Source organism: Panthera leo, chromosome A3 (assembly GCF_018350215.1).
Source record: "Panthera leo isolate Ple1 chromosome A3, P.leo_Ple1_pat1.1, whole genome shotgun sequence".
NCBI lineage: Eukaryota > Metazoa > Chordata > Mammalia > Carnivora > Felidae > Panthera > Panthera leo.
This window is the reverse complement of record NC_056681.1, coordinates 134,335,145-134,358,202: the sequence shown is the minus strand read 5'-3', so window position 1 is coordinate 134,358,202 and position 23,058 is coordinate 134,335,145.

The window sequence follows — 23,058 nt, the reverse complement described above, 5'->3', positions numbered from 1 at the left end:
ACCATATTATAATTAGCACTGGCGATCCAAAATGCGTTTTGAGGGACCAGCACACAGTTAAGAGGGGAGATAAAGGTGTATTAATGAAATCACGTCTGGAATTTGGCTTGGGAACCAGCCCTGAGAGGTGATTTACACTTGGCTTTAATCTGACTTCACAAGCATGTCTCCAGGATAGACTCATCCAGAGAAGCAAAATGCAGAAGCGATTGCCATCTACGTGAAAGAAGTTAAAAATAATTCTCGCAGGATATTTTAATAGCATTTCTACACCATTTACTATTTTTCCTGCAATAAAGAAATTTATAAATGTCTCATTCTAACTAGAAAAAAAGAAGTTTGAGGCAGAACTTGGCAGTTTCTAGTTTTAAGGAATAGAGCAGCATTAATGATGGAAAAGAGATTGAACTCGTGCTCACAGAACTTTGCTGCTGATGAACATTTTAGAATAGAGGAGGCAAGGGGCACCTGGGTGGCTCAGTCGGTTAAGTGCCGACTTCAGCTCAGGTCATGATCCCCCAGTTTGTGGGTTCGAGACCCGTGTCGGGCTCTGTGCTGATGGCTCGGAGCCTGGAGCCTGCTTCGGATTCTGTGTCTCCCTCTCTCTCTGCCCCTCCCCTGCTCATGCCCTGTCTGTCTGTCTGTCTGTCTGTCTCTCTCTCTCTCTCTCAAAAATAAATAAACATTAAAAAAATAAAAAGAAGAGAGTAGGCAATATTATTGCTGCACACGCATGTGGAGAAGAGAGAGCAGTGTTGTCTGAAAGTACACAGATAATGATACAAATACAAAAAGACAAACTTTGGAATCAAACTGCCTGTGCTCAAATCTCAGTCTTACCAATCACTCAGAGTGCCAACTCTGGCATGTCACCTAATCTTACTGTGTCTCATTTTCTCGTCTGCAAAGTGAGAATAATAGTACCTAACAGGGCTACTACGACTAACAAATGAATTCGTGGACTCAGCAAACCTAGAAAGATGCCAGCACATGGTAAACTCTTTGTGCCCGAGCTTATCATTAATGATGATGACTCACGACCTCCAAGGTCAGGATTCGGGACGATCCCGTTCTCCCCATCCCGGTTCTTACTAGGTGGTGGACAAGTGCTGCCCATTTACTCCCTTAGTCTGGATGTCGGTGGCTCCCTGTGAAAAAATGAGCAAGCTGGATTGAACAATCTCCAATTCCCTTTCCAAGTGGCATATTACATGCTTTCTTTTGGAAGTAAAGAACTAGTTTTCAAAAATAGCCCCAAATTTGGGGAATCCACAGGTCTTTAATTTTGTAAGTACACAGAAGGCATTTATCACCCTCTCTTTGATCGACAGGATACAAATGCTACTGAGGCACATGGCCAATGATCTGCTTTCGAACACACCGTGTGGTGTCCTTCAGCCAAAGCTAAGTGAAATGTTCACCTTGTTTCAGATTTAAAAGGATGCCTGCAGAGAGAGGTAGCGTTAGAGTAGAGCAGCGGCACAAGTGGAAATATGGCAAATTGGATTGAAAGAGAGACAGAGAGAGAAGACAGAGGCCAAATCAAGGTCACAGTCAGAAATAACTTATATAGACAGGCATAATCTCTTGCTGTATTAGTTACATATTGCTGCAAAACAAATTATCCAAAAATTCAGTGTTTAAGACAATAGACATTGATCATCGCATAATTTCTGAGGGTCAGAAACCCGGGAGTGGCTTCGCTGGGCAGTTCTGGCTCAGGGTCTCTCAAGAGGCTGCAATCTGTTGGCCGGATCTGCATCACCAAAACCTTTCAAAGGGCTCGAGGAGCCACTTCCCAGAGAGCTCATTCAGATGGCTATTGGCTAGACTCCTCAGTTTCTTGTTGGCTATTGGGTGAAAGTCTCAGTTCTTCTTCTGTGGGAAGAAACCACCTGAGTATCCTGAAGACAATGCAGGTGGTTTCCTGTAGAGCAAGATAAGATCCATGATTGGTTGGTAAACTTGGTTGTCTGAGAGAGAGCTCTAGATGGAAGCTGGGGTCTTTCATAACCTAATCTTGGGAGTGACATCCCGTAAGTTCTACCATATTTGATCCCACAGACTGACCCTGGTACAATGTGGGAGGGGACTACACAAGGCTGTGAACATCTGGAGGTGGGGATCATTGGGAGCCAGGTTGGAGGCTGGCTGACATATTTTCCTGTTTATGTTCAAAATAAATGGAGGAGGAAATGAAATCTCCCACTCCTTCAATCTGCCTGTATCTGTGGATTTCTCATAGAGTCAATTATTCTTAGGTTGGTTGTCTGACCCACAAGGTTGCTAGAGGAGTCACCATTTACATTTTAAAATGGTGTCCTTGGGTATAAACAAATTGGATGGTGTTTTTGGAAAGGAAGAATGAATTCTATCTTGAAAATATTTAGTTTGAGATATCTATGAGATTGTCATGCTGGATTTGATTACGTCTTGAGATAAGTATTTTTTTTCTTCAACATGGCCGCTAAGCACAATCCAGCAACATTACCCTCCCCCCTCCAAAAGAAAAAAGCTATAAAGAGCTAAATGCTCAAATTAGGAGGAAAAACCTGGCTGTGCTGGACTTAGTAAGAGGTGGTATATCAGTCTCCAGCAAGGCATCTTCCACAGAAAATTTCAAGAGCAATTCTGATTATACTTAAGGAGTACAGTGGAAGTCTAATAATTAATACTCTCCTTAATAGTTCAAAATTACCTTCCAGCTCTGAGCTGTCCCTTCAATTCCAGATTTGTGAATATAATTGCATACTTGACATACACTACACACTTGAGAGTCTAATAGGTCTCAAAACTTAACATTTTCAAAATAGAGCTCCTAATTTCGACCTCATACCACCACCAGATCTGTTCCCTCCTGAGCCTTCGACACCACAGTAAATGGTACCACCATTGATCCAGCTGCTAAAGCTCACAGCTTAGGAGTCACTGTCAGTGCTTCACTAGTCACTACATCCCATGTATTATCGCCAGCTTCTATTGGCTCTACTCGCAAATATACCACAAGTGTGTCCACCTCTATTTTTGCTGAAGTCACCCTAGACCAACCCAAGATGCTCTCTGTCACCTGGAATGCTACTGTTGCCACTAAGTGGTTTCTTTGATTCCACTTCTGCAATTCCTCCCTTTTTCATTCTCCACACAGCAGTCATAATAGTCCTGCAAAATGTCTAAGGAAGAGTTTGGCTCATGCCCTTGCTTACATCCCTGTGACAGTTTCCAATCATACTCAGAATAAGCCCCAAACCCATCACGGTGACTTCATAGCTCTACCGATGCTCTGTTCTTATCTTACACACTCCCCACCTTGCTTGCTATATGCTGTCCCTGCAATACACCAGGCTTGTTCCCACATCAAGGCTTTTCCACTTGCTTCATATGGAATCTCCTCCTCCAGGTACTCGACTAACCATATTCTTTAGTATTCAGGTCTCAGATAATATCCAGGTCACCTCCTGGAGGCCCTCCAGGACAATCTATGAATGCTGGTCCCGGTTCCTAGCACCCTTCGTCACAATTAGTCTGTGTGATTTTCTTCATGTCACTTGGCAGTGCTAGAAGGCGTATGTTTCTTGATAATCATCTTTTCCTAATGGAATATGAACTCTAAGAAAGCATGAATATGTCTTATTTATAATCGGTTTCCTAGGATACAGTACGATATATACTAGGGTTGGGGCGCCTGGGTGGCTCGGTCGGTTGAGCGTCCAACTTCGGCTCAGGTCATGATCTCGCGGTCTGTGAGTTCGAGCCCCACATCGGGCTCTGTGCTGATGGCTCAGAGCCTGGAGACTGCTTCCGATTCTGTGTCTCCCTCTCTCTCTGCCCCTCCCCCACTCACTCTCTGTCTCTCTCTGTCTCTCAAAACTGAATAAAAGTTAAAATATATACACATATATACTAGCGTTATGTGTAGCCTACAGTAGACATTCGATAAATATTTGTTAGATGAATACATAAATCATTAGGAACTGCCTAGCTCTCAGGGTTGGGAAAATCCTTTCTTAACTTATTTGAGTGCTTGTACTGGTTTCTGTAGCTACAACACCTGGGTAACTTTTTAGCACTAAAACCTTGGATGAGAGAAATAAGGAAGCAGCAGGGGCAAATACAAACAATGATAACTGAGCAGGAAGTAGTCCTTGCTTCAAAGCTAGCAGCTGAACTGGAACTGGGGGGTACGGAATGGCATAGACATTCAGAATAAGGATTATCCACACTCAACAAAACAGAAGACCCAAGTTAGGGTCCCGCCAAGTGCTCTGGCAAAGAGCCATTCAGAATACCATCGAGATCAAACTTCTTGAGTACTGGTTTGTTTTATGTTCATTTTGCTAAGTTCTCCTGCTCTTTCTGACAAGTGCCCAGAACAGGGTCTGCTGCATAGTAGGAACCCAGTGAATATCGACGAAGCAGAACCCTAAAGCCAGATTTGGTTGTCAGTCTGCATTGGGGTAGGCATGCAGAGAAAAAAATATGTTCAGTGCCCAAGTCAGGCTAATTAGCATTTTAGAATCCAGGCTAAGAAAACACCAAATTGAAGAGATAAGTAAATATAGTAACAAAATCTGATGGTAAAATAACCAGAAAAGAGAATTACAGACAAATATCCTTCAGAAACATTAACTCAAATATCCTAAATAAAATATTGGCAAATTAAATCCAGCAATATAGAGATATAAAGGAGACCAAGCAGGGTGTATTCCTGTAGTGAAAAGTTGGTACGATATGCAAAAACTAATCAATATTTTGGGATGATGACTAGGATGCTTACTTTTTAAACTTCTTTCCAACTTTATGCTAGAGGCCTTAGCCAGTGCAATAATGAAAAGAAATAAAAAATCATAATGACTGGGGGAAAAAAAAGAAGCGAAATCCTCTTTTTCTTTACATGGCACAATTAGGCATATAGAAAATACTAAAGAATCCAAACACTAGTCGAACTAGTGGTGATTTCTAGCAAGGTAATAAGATACAAGATGCCTTTTATAAAGTATTTCAATGAAAAATTTCAATGTGTTTTGAATTATCACCAAAAATTTAAAATCGGGTTAAATGCATAATCACATAATAAAATATGGATCACAAATATCTACCAAAGAAGAGGCTGCAAAATCAAATTACAAAAAGTACAGAACGGATTATAGATATGTTTGTACACACAAGTTAATTTGCATGTATACATTTCCTAGCTCTCTCTCCACCAGGAGGGCCTAGAAGCAGTGACATCCCAGAAGCAATGGGCACACCTAGTCTCATGACCTTGGTTTCTAAATCCTGTTCTCCAGTAAAAGAATCCAAAAGAACACAGGAGTCAACCTGAAGGAGATCTACAATGGCCTGAGTTGGAACAACTTGAACAACAAAATAAATAATAATAATAGAGGATTATTCCAGTGAAATAGGTATTGACGAGTTCATAGTAATATAAAGAAATGAATTAATTCATTAACAGTGAGACACAAGAGAAAAATTTTCTTTACAGCAGAATTTTTTTTTTAAATGTTGATATCCTCTCTCAAGGAGGTTAGGTTTAATTTCCCTCTCTTTGGGTGTGGGTTAGGCTTAATAACTGGTTTCCAAAGAACCGAGTAAAAAAAAGGGGGATAGATAGAAATTTTATGGGAGGTAACCCGGGAAACACTACTTTCATTGCGCGATCAACTTTAACATCACCAGTAATGTCATGACGGTATCGTGTATCCTCTGATGAAATGAGATAAAAAGAGCCTTCATCTTTGCAGACATCTTCCTCAAAACCTATCAACTCCATCTAATCGTGAGAAAACATCAAATAAACCCAAATTCAGTGACATTCTACAAAATATCTGACCAGTATTCCTCAGGCAATTCAAGGTCATGAAATATAAATAAGGAATGAGAAACTGTCACAGACCAGAAAAGACTAAGGGACAGGGTCTAAAAGTGACGTGGAACCTACATTAGAACCTGACAGAAATAGGGGGCACCCGGGTGGCTCAGTCAGTTAAGTGTCCGACTTTGGTTCAGGTCATGATCTTGCAGTTCGTGGGTTCGAGCCCCACGTCAGGCTCTGTGCTGACAGCTTGGAGCCTGGAGCCTGCTTCAGATTCCTTGTCTCCCTCTCTCTCTTTTCCCTTCCCCTGCTTGTTCTCTCTCTCTCTCTCTCTTTCTCACAAAAATAAATAAACAAACATTTAAAAATAAAGAGAACTTTGGAACCTGTCAGAAATAGAATATTAGTGGAAAACCTGGCAAAGTTCTAATGAAATCTGTGGTATGGTTAATAGTGTTTTACTGAAGTTAATTTCTTAGTTTCGACAAACACGCAATAGTTAGGTTACCTTTAGAGGAAGCTAGGTGAAGGCTACATGGAACTTAAAATCTTTGTAAATACTCTGTAAATTATAGTTATCACTTAAAAAGCATGTAGAAGAAATCCCAAACACCATATAACATCTATATTTCAAAGAGACATGAAACCTACAGTGTTTTAAAGATATATTACAACCAAACACTCAGGAAAACATATCATTTTTATATTATGGAAAATACTGCATGGCCTAGAGAATGATAGACTAATTCTCAGTTCAGTCTACGAAGCTAGCAGGATTTTGAAGCCAAGAGAAAAAAAAAAATAGGATAACAAGATTTAAAGAAAAAAAAAAAAAGGAAAGAAGAATGAACAGGAGGAGGGAAGGAATGAAGAGGAAACAATGAAAAGAAAATGAGTCAGTGTCACTTAGGTTCTTGTACACAAAATCCTTAAAAATATACTAGCAAATCAAATCAATAAGTACATTTAAAGAATGAATCATCATATAAAACAAGCAAGGTTTACACCAGGACTTCAAAGAAGTTTCAGTATTCGGCAATGTGAATAAACAGAGCAAGGAAACTTGATTATCACGATGGTTACTGGAAAACACTTGATAATATTCAGCATCTCTTCCTGGTAGATAGCTTTCTCTGGAAACAGAAGGGAATTTTCTAAACCTGCTAAAACGAATCTCCCAGTTAACCACAACCAACAAAGGTATGAAGGGTGAATCATTAGAGACATTCCCACTAAGGACAGAAACAAGAAAACGATGCTCATCACAGAAACTAAAAGTTGTAAACCATAAGTGAGATAAGAAAATTCAAAAAAAAAAAAAAAAAGCATGGAGAAGCACAGAGCAGTGTCTCTCGGGGTGGCCCCCGTAACCAGCAGTGGTGGCTCGTCAACGTGCAAACCATCAGGCCCCATCTCAGGCCTCCTATTACAGAAATTCGGACTGGGAAAGAGCAATCCGTATTGTAACAAGCTCCAGTCCCAGCCGCTGTGAGCGTGGCATCCAAAAGTCTGCAGCTGCCCCACCTCCTGAGAACTTCCCCGGTGAAGGAAATCAACGGGGCTAGAAATGCCTGGAAGATTCTGCCTTCCATTTGGGACAGCCCGCAGCCAATGACCGCTTTGGGAACATAAAAGACAGGATCTGTTGCTTGAGGTCGCACTGCTCTAAGATACTGTTCATGGCCCAGAACGTCCGAGGAGATGGCTAAGGCTGGACCACAGCTGAGCTCACACCTTTGCGCAGCGCCCTCCCCTGCCCTGGCCTGCTTCCCTCTCTTTCCTACTGCTTTCGCCTGAGAACACAACTTCTCTAGAAACCACTGGCATAAGATCCTGTCTCGGGCACAAATCGGAGGCACAAGTTTTGAACCACATTGTTTTCTACCTAGACTTTTCAAAATAACCAACCACGAAACTACTGTAACAATTCTCTCCATATATTCTATACTTCTATAACACTGCATATCAAGTTCCTTCTACACGTGAGCTCGGGTTAGCCCGCACACTGTTCTTCCAATACAGATGTGTTATTATTGTGTAGACCCACTGAGGAAACCAGGACCCAGAGAAGCTTCATGGCTTTAATGATTCCTTGTAGCTAAAGATCTTCACTACACGTAGTTAGAGGAGGATAAGTTCCAACTAATTTAAGAGCGTGCAAACAAGGTAACAGTAAACTACTGGAAATTTAAAATGCCAACAATTAAAAATTTTTAAACAAAATTAAGAAGAGTTTGTCAAAGCATGGATGCGACGAAATGATTGTATTCATAAATCATTCTGTTTGGGTTTTATTGCATACATTCACTTATTTTTATATATAACTATGGCAGAGAAAGCAACATTTGCCAAACAGGTATCCCCCACTCTCCCAGCCCTTGGTTTCTAAATTCAGAATCTGAATAGATTCAAGTCAATTTTTTTAATTTTTTTTTGACACACACACACGCACACACACACACAGAAAGAAAGAGACAGAGCACGAGCATGAGCCGAGGAGGAGGAAAGAGAGAGGCAGAGAGGGAATCCCATGCAGGGTCTACACTGTCATTGTGCAGAGCCCAACGCGGGGCTCGAACTCACAAACTGTGAGATCATGACCTGAGCTGAAGTCGGACGCTTAACGGAATGAGCCACCCAGGTGCCCCTCTAATCAATTTTTTGATGACCCCATGCTATGGGAATCTTCTCTACTTGTTTTTATTTTATTTTATTTCCCTACTTGTTTTTAAAACTCAAGGACAACAGAGACGAGAGAAAACACGGCTTTTCTCGCTATTTGAATTTGCTCTTGGAATTCCCCACTCTCCACCTTCATGCACAGAACAGACAGGATTTGGAGGAAAACGTGAGTTCCGTCTCGTCCTCCGTGTCTTTCCCCCATGAGGCAAGGCCCTCAGGCAGTTGTGGCCAACGCAGGTGAGCAGACAGGACCCACAGCAGCCGCCCCAGGCTAAGCAGTGAGAGTGCCCCAGGTCCTTCGGTCTCACTTTCTCTGTGGTGTGGCTACCAGGACGGCCACATGGCCCCGTCATATAGCTACAGGATGTCAAACCCTGCATCAGCCCGGCTCCCCAGCAATTCCACGGAGCTAAGCCCGCGCCGTCTTCCAAGGGCATTGGTGCAAACGAGAGAAATAGAGAACATCGCCCTAGGTCACCACTAAGGTTTTGGGCTTCATGTACTGCTGTCGTGTAGCCTAACCTATCCTGACTCGTATAATAATAATTTGTTAAACCTCAGATCAGTGGGAAAGAATAAACTAGGTAAGGAAAAGAAAGAATGGGACATCTAGAGAAAAATAAAGTTAGTCGTCTTCTATATAATACAAAAATAAAGTCCTGATAGAATTGTAAGAAAAAAATATTAAAAGAAAACAGAGAATCCTGTTTTTTTTTTAAATAAAATTTGGCAAGACAAGCATTTTTATACAAGGTATCCAAATCAGATTTAAAGAAAGAGAGTGATAAACATAACTACATAAAAATGCAAACTTTTCTTAAGACGTTAAAGATTAAAAATACAATTTCTAGTTGCAGAAACACTGCCATACACCTACATGCACACACACACACACACACACACACACACACACAAATAAGCTGTATATCCAAAATATGTAAAAACAAACTCTATGCATCAAGTAAGAAGAGGTAAACACTAAGTAAATGCAAAATAATAGTGGATAAAGGATATGAATAGACACAGTATAGATGAAGAAACCCAAAGGGGTAATAAGGATATTTAGAGAGGTCCATCTTTCTTATAATGAGGGAAAATGAAAATTAAGAATATATTATTTTCATTCCTTAAACTGATAAAATATTCAAAGAATAATAATAAAGACAGATGGAAAAAAATCAGACCACGTCATGCAGTATTGGATGCTGTAAATAGAAGAAGCTTTTTAAGGACAATTTCATTACCTCAGTTAAAAAGAAAACAAAGATCAACTTTTGACTCAGCGAGCCCACTTCCAGGAACCCCCTTACAAAGAAACACCTCATTGTAGGCACCAGTATTTATACTAATATTCACCATGATGCTATTTGTAATATGTTCAGGTTGGAAATACAATGCAGAGCAAAAAGGAGTAATGAAACAAATCATATTGCCTCTGTGTTAACGAATACTATGTACGCACTTAAAAACGAAATAAATAATACAGATTTACTGACATGGAAAAGTGTCTCAGACTTAGTATAAATGAAAAATGCAAGGTGCAAATAATGAGCATAGTTCAATCCCCTTTATATAAAAAGAATATGGGGGCTCCTGGGTGGCTCAGTCGGTTAAGCATCCGACTTCGGCTCAGGTCATGATCTCGCGGTTCGTGAGTTCGAGCCCCACGTCAGGCTCTGTGCTGACAGCTCGGAGCCTGGAGCCTGCTTTAGATTCTGTGTCTCCCGCTCTCTCTGCCCCTCCCCTGTTCGCACTATGTTTCTCTCTCAAAAATAAATAAACATTAAAAAAAAAGTATTTTTAATAAAACATGAACAATAAAAAGACTGGAAGCATAGGTAGGCAATATTTCTAGCTGTGGGGGATGTGAAGATACTATTTAAACTTGATATAATATTGATTCTTGAATTTATTAAAATGAAAATGTATTTGTTAAAAAATCAACTGAATTAAATGTAATAGGCGGAACCTCTTACTAAATTAACAGTACATGTGTATATCCTTGATTACTGTTCCCAAAGTCTAGTTGTTATTATAACACACTTCTCAATTTTATAATATGTGTACATACTTATATATACATTTTTTTAAACCAATCCACTTTTAGTTTCCAACAACTGTATTTATTTTATTTTTTAAATTTATTTTGAGAGAGAGAGAAAGAAAGAGTGTGCACATAAGCGGGGGAGGCGTAGAGAAAGAGAGTGAGAGAGAATCCCAAGCAGGCTCCACACTGTCAATGCAGAGCCCGATGTGGGGCTTGATCTCATGAACTGTGAGATCATGCCCGGAGCTGAAACCAAGAGTTGGACGCTTAACCGACTGAGACACACAGGCACGCCACCCCCCTCAACAAATTTATCTTTTAAGTTTGGGCGACTGCACAAAAATGAAAGATAACTGGAATGATAAATGCAAAAACTTATTCACGTTAAAAGGTAATGAGAGTTCGGGGCACCTGGGTGGCTCGGTCGGTTAAGCATCCAACTTCGGCCCAGGTCATGATGTCGCTGTTCCCGAGTTTGAGCCCCACGTCGGGCTCTGTGCTGATGGCTCGGAGCCTGGAGCCTGCTTCGGATTCTGTGTCTCCGTCTCTCTCTGTGCCCCTCCCCACTCATGTTCTGTGTTTCTCTGTCTCTCAAAAGTAAAGTAAACATTAACATTAAAAAAAAAATACTGAGAGTTCATTGTTAATTCCAAAAGAAGTGAGTTGTCCAATAAACTTTTCCACCTGGAAGATCTGCACTCTCTACAAAATCGGGTCTTCTCCCAAATATGTCCACTTCCATATTTTGGCAATATCCAGAAACAGTACAAATAACCAGTGTGTGATCCAATACTCGCCGTGGTCATCTGACTCGAGAAAAAACCCATAAACACCGTGTAGTAAGTATTTCAACAGTCTTTTCATCATGTTCACAATACTTCTCAGCTTCCTCACAGGAGTTTATAACCAGGCTGGTCAACAATAATGGTTTAGATATTTCATGGAAAGGGTGAATTTCTCAGAGGACTCACTCCCAGGGTCTGGGTGTATCTGTCTGACTAACACTTATAAATAAAATAGACGCCGTGTACTGCCCCTGAGATGCCACACTACACCGTCTGCCCACACTACCACTTGATTCCCACCATCCCCTACATTGTGGAGTGGGGGAGGGAGTTGTTACACGGTTAAGGATTTGAGGTTCAAGAAGGCAAAGTGACCTGCCTGGGCTCACATGGTTAAGAAGTTACAACTAAGTATCAGCATCGGGAATTGAACCTCGAAATGTTGAATTCCAGAACGATCCTCTCGTCTTCTAAATAGGAATCAGAGGCTGCAGCTACCCCCTAATCCCCACAGAACAACTAATGTCATGTCCCCTCCACTGGGCCTTCACTTGAGGAGGGGCTCCCCACGCAGGCACCAGGGCCCCTAGAATGTGCAGACAAGGGAATCCCTGGCATTGATGGTTCAAGGTGTTGTAGTCACACCTGCACGGGGCTGTTGCCTGGCAAGGGTACCTGTGAGCCCAGGTATGTGTGTGTGCGCGCGTGTGCGTCTGTGTTCACGTATACTCCTCCCACCTTCCTGGCTCCCCCGCCATCCTTTCTCCCTTCCTGTCAACCTGCCAGCCTTCTACAGCCCAGTCCTGCCCTAGCTTCTGTCTCCTCTCCCGGCACCCTCATCTAAAATCCCCTTGCATTGCCATGGTAAATACGTTACACTTTTTTTTAAATACTAAACTAGTTTAAGAACAAAAATATGCTAATGCCCAGACTTTGCAGCAGATGTATTATTTAGGTATGTTTCACAATTTTATGATGGGCTTTTATGCATTTAAGCTGTCATAGTCTCTTCAACCTTCACGGAAATAATTAATCGCAATTGACAATTAATGTGTTCAAAGTTCCCTACGTGTATTTGAACGAGGTACTCTTATGTCTCTGCATTCGGGACTCTGAATTCTGTCAACAGTTTGAGGCACTAACACCTCTCGCCCAGGTTTAAGAAGTACGCTGAGTTGACAAGTGAAATCTTTGCTTCTTCCCTGCTGTTTATCGACCACCAATGTGTTACAGCCCAAACCCAGACTCTAAATTGAGAAGCGGCTTTATGCTCTGTTCTGCTGTTTAATTGTGCCATGTGCTCTTTAAAAGGCTTTTCTCTTTCTTCTTCTTCTCCTTTTTTTTTTTTTTTTTTTCTGAACAGTCAAGCTGAAATTGGCTTCTGGTCAGCAACTCGTTTTCTTTTTCCCTCCTCTGAGGTAGAGTAGCCAAAAAAAAAAAAAAAAAAAAAGGATTTTGTTTTGTTCCATTTTGCCTGCAAAGCTATGGGTAGCCAAATATGACTGCAAATTATCTACATTGTTTTTATGAAGAAAAATATATTTATTTTGCTAGCACTTGGAAACATCGCCTGCTGGGGCCAGGGAACTGACGCTGTCCCCTGATTTCTGTCCCACTCTTACCCTAATTGGAGAGCTCTGAGCACAGCAGAGGATGTATGTGGCTAAATTGGGGTATTATGAAAATAGTTCACAAAGCAAGTGGAAAGCTATATATAAAAATGATATTTACTTCTCATTTTAAATGAAGCCTAAGACAAAAGGCATATAGGTAAACACAGCTGCAACATTTTTAGGCATATAATCAAATGCAAAAATAATATTGGAAAACTACGTTAATTATTGTAATTAAATTGTGAGCAGTATTGATAGAAAAAAATCTTTAAAACATATACAATCAAAATGGAGCTTATCACATTTGGGAGTTTGCTCTATTATCCATGGTGTGCCTAGGTGGATGTACTGTTCTGGCAGCTCCCTCCTGCTCCCCAGAGGCAGACAGGGGAAAGGGGTGGGCTGGAGGGAACCACGGAAGAACTCTGTACCTGTCCACTTCTCAGCACCGATTTCAAGGTTTCGGGGAAACAAGTTTGCCTGACCCAACTACTGAACATGAGTAGGGAATAGTGGGAAGAGAGTAGACTCTGGAGTGTCTGGTCAGTATTGGAATCGTGGCTCAGTCATCTTTCACCAGTGTGACTTCTGTCTCTCTATCCCCATCTCTAACATGAGGCAGAGGTCTCGAGACCCTTCGAAGCCCAAATTCCACTTTGACGAAACAGTTGTCCTGTGCAAGAGGAAACATGCCGTGTTCCCAGCATAGTGTTTTCAGCACTGATAATATGTGGACATGACGTTCTCATCTTTGAGTCTAAATGCCCTGGAGCCTGAGGAAGGGTGCAGCAAACTTGGCTCGACCACAAAGCCCAGAAGACTGTCTTTGGCTGCTTTTAATCTTAGTATTCACTCTCCTCATGGATTCCGATGTTCGCGAAGACACTTTTAGTCCAGTGGAGGTTTCGAAACCAGTGTCGCCATCTTGTTCTGGTCTCCCATGCTTCCCTTTTAGGATCTTTCTGGGGGTAGTGGAAAACCGGTCATCAACCAAGAGGTGTATTGGTGCCATTTTTCCGGGTTACTTCGTATAATCCAAGGGGGAAAAATGCTTCTTCAAGCTTTCTAACCAACTTTACTCACAGCAAAGGTTGGTTGACAAGCCACACTGGAGTCTTCCCCATCTGTTGCTTCGTGGAAATGTTTGTACAGGATCTGGGCTTTCTGCCGATTCCTGTTTCCATCGTAAGTCTTGTGTTTCCTGTGCATATTCTCACTCTACACATTAACCCCCTCTTCAGTTTTCACTTAAGTCTTATCTCTCACTTGATGAGCAATTTTTTCACTGGCTGGATCATTTACCGCAGTTTCACAAATGTCTTTTTCTCATTTCTGTAGGGAGGAATTGGTGAACTTGTTCATTCCTCAGATCTGAGCCATTGCTGAATTCATTTCTCTCTCTAATTTACTCATTTTTACGTCCTGGCAAAGAATCCTTACCGTTGTAGCTTGCCTCACTTTTTCTTCATCTTCACTGCACTAGCAGTTGGCTTTTTTTTTTGGGGGGGGGGGGAAGATACCATTTCACAAAGAAATGAAGTTTTTAATAAGTGAGTATGAATGACTGCATGTAACAACAAGAAGAGATGATGTGAGCCAGGCAGAGGCGAGTCGGCTGGCTTGTGTACCAGGCTGGCTCAAGCCTGGACCTCGGCCATGGAGCACAGATAGCTACTCATCACAGAAAAATGTCACAGTATTTGTCGAAGGTCAGAGCGGCAGAGCAAGTAGATGGGTTCAACGTCAAGCACCGCACTCCTTCTACAGCACATTTCACACTGCAAGTCTCACAAGCCACTCGGCACAAGTAAGTTATCGATAAGATGTGAAATTGGAATAACGATGCCTGTTTCACAGGGTTGCAAAGATCAAGTGAAAGAATTATTTGCAGAACACATTTGGAAGAATCGTGAGTACTCTGCTACCAGCATGTTTCCTAGCCTACCAAGGAAATTTTACTCTCGAATAGCCACCAGCCAAGAAGAATCCACGGTTTAAGGGCTAGCACCATATCTGTGTGGGGAAAATGCAGCACGGGGGATGTGCAAAATTTTGCAAGCCCTTAGAAAATCAATGGTTTTATAACCAATAGAACAAAATATGGTGCACTGCTGATAGGAGTGTAAAATGTTTCAAGCCACTGAGGAAAGCGGTATGGCTGCTTCTCAAAAATGTAAATAGAATTATTATATGATCCAGCAAATTCTCTTCTGGATATATACTCAAAAGAAGTGGAAGTGAGGACTCAAACAGATATTTGTGCACCTACCTTCATAGAAGCAGTATTTACAAGAGCTGAAAGGTGAAAACTGCCCAAATGTCCATCTACAGAGGAGGAAATGAACAAAGTGTGGTCTACACATGCATGAACTATTATTCAGCCTTAAAAAGGAAGGGAATTCTGATACCTCCTACAACATGGATGTGTCCCGAAGAAGAACAATATCTTGATGAATTCAAGAAATTCAGTATGGACATGAAGTATTCTTCAACGTCTTGAAGAATGGAAGAACCTCGTATCTGTGAATTGATTTTCCTTTATCATCCTCCCCACTCCCCCACCCAGTTTTAAAGATTGTTTTTTGTAGTGTCGATAAAATGCTTGTTATTCATCTGGTTTAGCTGCAGATTATAACAGATTAGGGTTCATTTATTTTGCCTTTATCTGGTCCTCCATTCAAATGCTCGATAAATTTCTTGTCTCATGTCTTAAGACTTTTTTTTCCCCCCTTTTGCCTTCTGAGGTAGGCCGTGACTTCCAGTAAGCTATGTTTTGCCAATTTCTGAGATAAGAAGAAAAGGTTTATAAGGATTTTTCAGTCTCTTCTCAGGCTTTCCTAACTTTCTCCCTGTGTGTTCATGTGTGAGCATTAGCCACCAAGACCCTGTGGCCTGGTTCCAGCCCCTGCTTTCCTCTCAGGTAACTCAGCCACTGCAGCACGAAGGTAGACACTGCTTCTTCCACGCTCTTTCCTTCCTCTCTTTCTTCACCGTAAACACTACCTTTTTCCCCTACCATTCACCCTACTTTGCTTTTCTATTGATGATACCACCCCCCTCTTTTCTTAAAATTGCCCCCCCCCCATAGAGATAACCAGGGACACTAATACCTAGCAGCCCAAATTCTCCTTTGACCAGTGACATTCAGATTGCTTTTCTAATTCAGGAAATGGAATGTAAGGAAAGGGGGAATTATTACAATAGTAGGCATCTAATAAATGTTTCCAATTGGGTACAAACTCTTCAGAAATAGTGACGAGGCATCACCCTGAGGTTTGATTGAAGAGGTCTCACATCCAAGCTCTACCCAAACGTGAACAGTATTATCACTCCGTGGCTAAGAACATCCACTTTGGAATCAGCTACAGCTGGAATAGAATCCAGCCTTTGCCACCAAGTAGCTGCATGATCTTGGGAAAGTTACCCAACGGCACTAAATTTTAGTCTCATCCTGGGGATAATACCTGTTATGAAGACTAAGTGAAATCAGGTGCAAAGTACAAGGTGCATATCCCTCCAGTTTGTACATTCTAACTACTGTGCTGATGATAACAGAATGGAAAATTATTTTTCATTTTATTTTATTATCAGATATATTTTTATCCATCCTACCATTCATAAAGAATATCGGCGAATCACTAAAAAATACTTGACCATCAGCCTCGATATTTTGTTTCTAGAACCTAAAGCTCTCAGTGTGCAGTTGGTGTCCCTGAGCCCCTCACTCCAAAGAATTCAGAGTTGAGTGAAGATACATACAGTAAAGTTATAGAAAGAGTGGTTTTCTCAGTATTTCTGTCAGGTTTCCACCACCTCTGAGGTCAGTCCTTTTCCCTGGCACATTCTTTACTTGCAGATCAATGCATATAATGAATGTATGTGTATGGTCACTGAGCTGGAGGGAATGGGTCTCTTGAACTACAAACACCAGCAGGTGGGCCCTTGGAACCTTCAGTGGGCATCCAAGGCTCCATGAGTAATGTGAGTGGAAGCAGTGGGGTGGCATCGCTGGGATTTTCCCTTCATCCCTTGAGTATTAAGGGTCTCTAATTAAGTGGCTCCGATTACTTAAGTCTTTCTAAGATTAATTCTGAGCTGATGTCAAGCATGAGGAAAATAATACAAAATCTAATCTCTTTGCAGAAAGCTACATGAGGTTGAGGGATTTGAAGCCATTGAACCATAATGGCGGTGAGCATGGGAGCGGGGTTCGGAGCATGAGTTTCCTCCTTGAATCAGGCCCATTTTTCAGCTCTGGCAGCATCTGGAGATTGGGCTCCCCACAGTCCATGATCAGAGTTCAGTGAAGGTCTCAGCATCTCACTCACTTGGGTGAGAGCAGAAAACAGAAAGCTGGAGTTTTCTACAATCACTGCTTCCCACAAGGACACTTTGGAACATCACCTTTAACCCTAACATTGACTTCTGGCCAGTTTCTATTATGAGCATCTCCAAGAAAGTAAGACTTCCTTTAAGGGATGTAAAATCCCTTCAGTCTGATTCAAAGCTTCTTCCCACCCCAGGCTCAGGCTGATCCCCAGCTCAGGGGCCTTCAGTGTGGAAGAGAACACAGGCTGTTCCTGTCTTGTTTCGTTCTCTGCTCCTTCTGCCAAGGCTAGCGAGAGGAAGGACTTGAGAACGCGAACACGTCTCACTTGATTGCTTCTGTTACAGTAAATTACTGGGGCCCTTCAAGGGACAGATGTCCAGATGCTAGGCTCTTCCCCAGACGCAGATATGTGGGTTCCTCAGAAGCCTCATGGAATGTGGATAGCGCATGCTTCCCAGAGACATGTGGAGAGCTCTCTCACTTCTGTGCCCTCCCTCCCGCCCCCAGCTCCCACACCCACACCTCCTACCCCAAAGCCCCATAGCACCAGGCACTCTCTTGGTCTTTGTTTTTACAAAGCAGCTCCAGCTTAGCTAATTCCTTCAGCATCTTCTAAGCACATCATTGCCACACCACTGGGGATATAGGTGACCTCGGCTTCCCTCCTTTCATCCTCCAGCTGCTCGTTCTTTGGGCTACTTGGATGGAGGGATGAGGCTGCCTCAACAGTAGAGCAGCCAACAGTATTCAACCCAGCAAGGAGAGATCTAGTACCTACCTTTTGAATATGGGGGATTAATTACCTCTTCTCTCGTTGAGCACCACTCAAGGTATCTGGTCTAGCAAAGCCCTATTCAATAACCCATTACACATGGTTGTTTACATAAATCAACAGAGTCTTTCTGTGAATGTTTCAAAAGGATACCTGAAGAAATGAGGACATCTTCACAAGGAGAAAATCTTCCTGTGCCTAGATGCAATTACGTACTAGACAAAAGCTTGCCAATGGCCAAGAAAGCACTGCATCACACATTTCTTTTAATCACATAGAGCCACACTGGCAGATTCACCCCCCTTTTGAATTGCTCAAATATTCCAATGACACATTCCTGGACTTCCCATTTTGATTCAGTAATTATCAAGATTTTGAAGGTATTTATCCATTTAGTGGCATAATAAAAGAGCTGTATGGACGGGAAAAATCAGTAATATGAACAGGAGAAGGCAGGGTGCAAAGATATTCTTGGAGTTCTTGAAGAAAATGGGAGGAGGAAAGATTGCTACCATTTGTTAACCACCGACCATGGTCAGGAACATCTTGACATCTTGTCTCCTACAACAATACAGAAAGGTAGCTTAATTATAGCTGTGAAAACCTGGGCTGTGAGAAATCAAACATGTGCCCATGAGCACATGGCTAATCAGTGATGCATGGGGTTCCAGTTCAGATCCATTTCAAAAGCCTCTTTTTGCTCAGTTTTGAGGGACTCAGGTGATCACAGTTCCACGCGAACCGTTCCTTCCACTCGGGATCAATGGCTTGTGTGGATTTCTCTCACTGGGCTAGTCTTCCTAGAGGAATTTGCCCTCATACAAGGAATTCACAAGAAAAATAAAGCTCCATGATAACAGGGAACATATCTCTTTTAGAACTCTAGTCCTAGTGTTGGCATAGTGACTACTGTCTTGAACATGGTGAGTGCCCTCTATATTTAAAGAAATTAATAAAGAATATGTGATGAAGAGAAAACAATATATAAATACCTTGAATTTGATCATCTATCTAAAAGTAGGTTTTACCAAATGCCTATATTTTTTAGGTTAAAAAACATGAAATTTGACACCTTTATTCCTTTGTGAATTATATTGTCGCAAAAACACGGAGAAGGGGAAAGAGTTTCACTGGAGATGAGTTTCACTTTTATAAAATAGGGCTGTGCAGATTGCAGTAGCTGAGTGCAGTATCCTGGCAGCCCGCACTAGGAGAACGAGAACACGAGAACCAATGTTTAAAACATTCCCCTGAAAACCAACTCTCAAAATCAAAAAATGCAGTCGCTGAGGAATGCCTGAGACGCTGGGAAGGTAAGAGCAGGAATAAACAGTCTTTCATTCCCTACTTGTTCCTGGTCTGGCTTATAAAGATCTCTAGACAAAAGTTAATCGCTTTTAAATACCAGAGCAGCAGGCTCTATTTTGTACGACTTTCTTTTATATGTTTTGTTTTCCTGGAGAGCCCGCCATTCTACATCCTGATCCTGAAATAAGGAGCTGCCGCAAACGGCAGCTGTGGCTCTGAGTGGAAGAGAAATTCAAGGCCGGTTTACAAGGATGGAGATTTTTGTCTCCGCTTCTGCATCTATGCTTGTGCAAAGGAGTCCTGATACCAGGAGTCCTGGTATCAGTTCAGGAGATTGTGGGCATGCTAATTTGGATACAGAAAAAGACCCACATTGTTACACTCAGGATTGCACTAGGAGAACATTTCTCACACTCTCCACAATTGGGCTTAATAGAGATTCTCCTGTCCCTGCTCTTACGCTGTTTCTCAAACTGCCCAGGACTCAGCGTCCCCTCCGTCTACAACTCCACCTGCCATCTACATACCTCCAGCTCTAGTGTGCCTTCTCTCAATTAGACTACGTAGATAAAAATTTCAAACAAAGCCTTCAAAATTCTGGACTTAGGGTTCCAATCCAGAATGCAGAGACTGTCCACTGCAGAATCCATTGCTCCATTACTAACACTCACCTGATCCGTAAACCACGGCGAGGATTCCCTACCACGCTTACGCTCACCTGTGCAAACATCCACCTTATCAGCCTCAGTGGCTTGTTCCTAAGAACTTCCACAGACAATTCCTTTCAGTTAGAGTCTCTGTCCATCCACATAGTTCCTACAATGATCACATCCACTTATTTCATTTTTGACCACTGAAAACCACACACAACACTAGCATTATGAACTTGTACACTGAACATGTGCTGACATCCTGAGAACTGCTCTTCAAATCTGATTTGCTCAAGCATATAATACCACCCTTCATGGCATAACTTTTTTTTCATTTTTCAAGATGACACTGAATTTCTTTCTTTCTTCTTTTTCTTCTTTCTTTCTTTCTTTCTTTCTTTTCTTCTTCTTCTTCTTTCATTATTATTATTTTATGTTTATTTTTTTTTGAGAGACAGGAGGAGGGGCAAGGGGCAAAGAGAGGGAGACAGAGGATCTGAAGCAGAAATGTGGGGCTCAAACCCACAAATCGTCAGATCATGACCTGAGCCGAAGTCAGACACTCCACTGACTTCAACAGGTGCCCCAGGATTACAGTGAATCTCTTAATCAACTTTTAAAAGTATTGCACTGCCCAAAACAAACAAAATGATCAATTTTTATTCCTTTCTTCTTCAACACTACACACAAGTCTCTGTGAAATTTTACTATCGTTTCTGAAATCTCCTTTGGAAGGGTTTTCACTCTCAATAGCCTTATTAGGATTACTTTACATGAGAAAAAAATATTACACGTTAAAGGGAAAATTTTTCTGCATTGTGATTACTTGCACCTGTGCTTTGCCATAAAAGGGTGAGACACTTAGATCTTTGATCTTCTCTGTAATAGTAAATGGAAGTATCATGTTTTATTACTGAAGTAGATTCTGTCCTGACATGTAAAATTTTGTTTGAAGTTTTGGGATCAAGAGGTACTTCTGGTGGAAGGACACTCAAATAGTCACTTAAGTGGAAAGACTGACTATGGCATACAGTGTGGAAGGACACTTAGAGTTCTACTGCTGTTCTGTCATCTTTTCATCTAAATTTCTCTTAAACAACAAAAAAAATTTCACTTATCATTTTCCTTGATACTGCTTGAGGAGATCACACATCTCTTATGTTTAGCTATTAATATTTACTGGCTTATACCTTACTTCCCACCATTTTTAATGTTGAATGAATAATTGTATACTGAATAAGGAGCTTCAGAAGGATGTTCTCCTTGTTTAATAAAATTCATCATGAAAATTACCCTTGCATTTTGTCAATTCAGAGTTCAAATACACACAAATGAAAAAATGGGTAACAGACGTCTTAACTCATGTTATGAAGCCAACATTACCCTGGGACCAAAACTAGACAAAGACGTTGCAAGAAAAGAAACTTCAGACCAATATCTGTCATGAAAATAGATGCAAAAATCCTCAAGCAAATAACAAATTTAACCCAACAACATAGAAAAGAATTTCATCCGACAACAAAGTGAGATTTCTTCCAGTTATAAAGGTTGGCTCAATATTCAAAAATTGATGGACTCCATTACACATCAAAAACAAAAAACAAAAAACAAAAAAAACCCCACATGATTACCAAGAGATGAAGCAAAAGCATTTGACAGGTGCTTAAAATCATCATGCATTCATGATAAAAAGTCTCAGTAAACTAGAAATAGAGGGGAATTTCCTGAACTTGATAAAGAATACTTACCAAAAACCTACAGTTAATATTACCTTAATGGTGGGAAACTTGAAGCTCTTCCACTAAGATCAGGTACAAAGCAAGGATGTCCCTTCCCCACTCCTTTTCAACACTGTACTGAAAATTCTTACTAATGCAATAAGACAAGAAAAAAAAAAGTATACAGATTAGGAAGGAAGAAATAAAGCTATCTTTGTTTTTTTTTAACGTTTATTTATTTTTGAGACAGAGAGAGACAGAGCATGAGCAGGGGAGGGTCAGAGAGAGAGGGAGACACAGAATCTGAAATGGACTGTGCTGACAGCCCAGAGCCCGACACGGGGCTCGAACTCATGGACCGTGAGATCATGACCTGAGCTGAAGTCGGCCGCTTAACCGACTGAGCCACCCAGGCGCCCCAAAGCTATTTGTGTTTGCATGATCATCTGTGTAGAAAATCCAAAAGTCAACAGAAACTCCCAGAACTAATAAATGATTACAACCGGGTATCAGGATACAAGTTTAATATGCAAAAGCCAATTACGTTCCTATATACCAGCAATGAACAAATGGAATTTGAAATTGAAAACATAATGCCATTTAAGTTACTAACACTCCCAAAAAATAAACACTCAGGCATAATAAGTCTAACAAAATATATACAAGATCTATGTGAGGCCAACTGTGAAACTCTGATGAACAAAATCAAAGAATATCTAAGTAAATGAAGGGGTATTCCATGTTCATGGATGAGAACTTCATATATAGATTCAGTGCAATCCCAATCAAAATTCCAGCAAGTTATTTTGTGGATATCAACAAACCAATTTTAAAGTACATGTGGAAAGGCAAAAGACCTGTAATATTCAACACAGTATCAAATGAGAAGAACAAAGTTGGATGGCTGGTGCTACCCAGCTTAAAGCTGTATTATAAAGCTACAATAACCAAGAAGATGGTTATTGTAGATCCATCAATGGAAGATGATTATTTGTAGATCCAAATAGATCAATGAACAGAATAGAGAGCCCAGAAATAGGTTCACATAAATATAGTCAATGGATTTTTGACAAGGAAACAAAAGGAATACAGTGAAACAAAGATAGTTTTTTTCAATGAATGGTACTGGAACAACTGGATATCCACATGCAAAAAAACAAACAAACACAAAAACAAATAAAAGGAAGGAAGGAAGGAAAGAAAAAAGGAAAGAAAAAGAAAAAAAAGTGAATCTAGTCACAGACTTAGCAACCATCACAAAAGTTAACTCCAAATGTATCACAGATTTGAATGTAAAATTCAAAACCATAAAGCTACTAGAAGATAACAAAGGAGTAA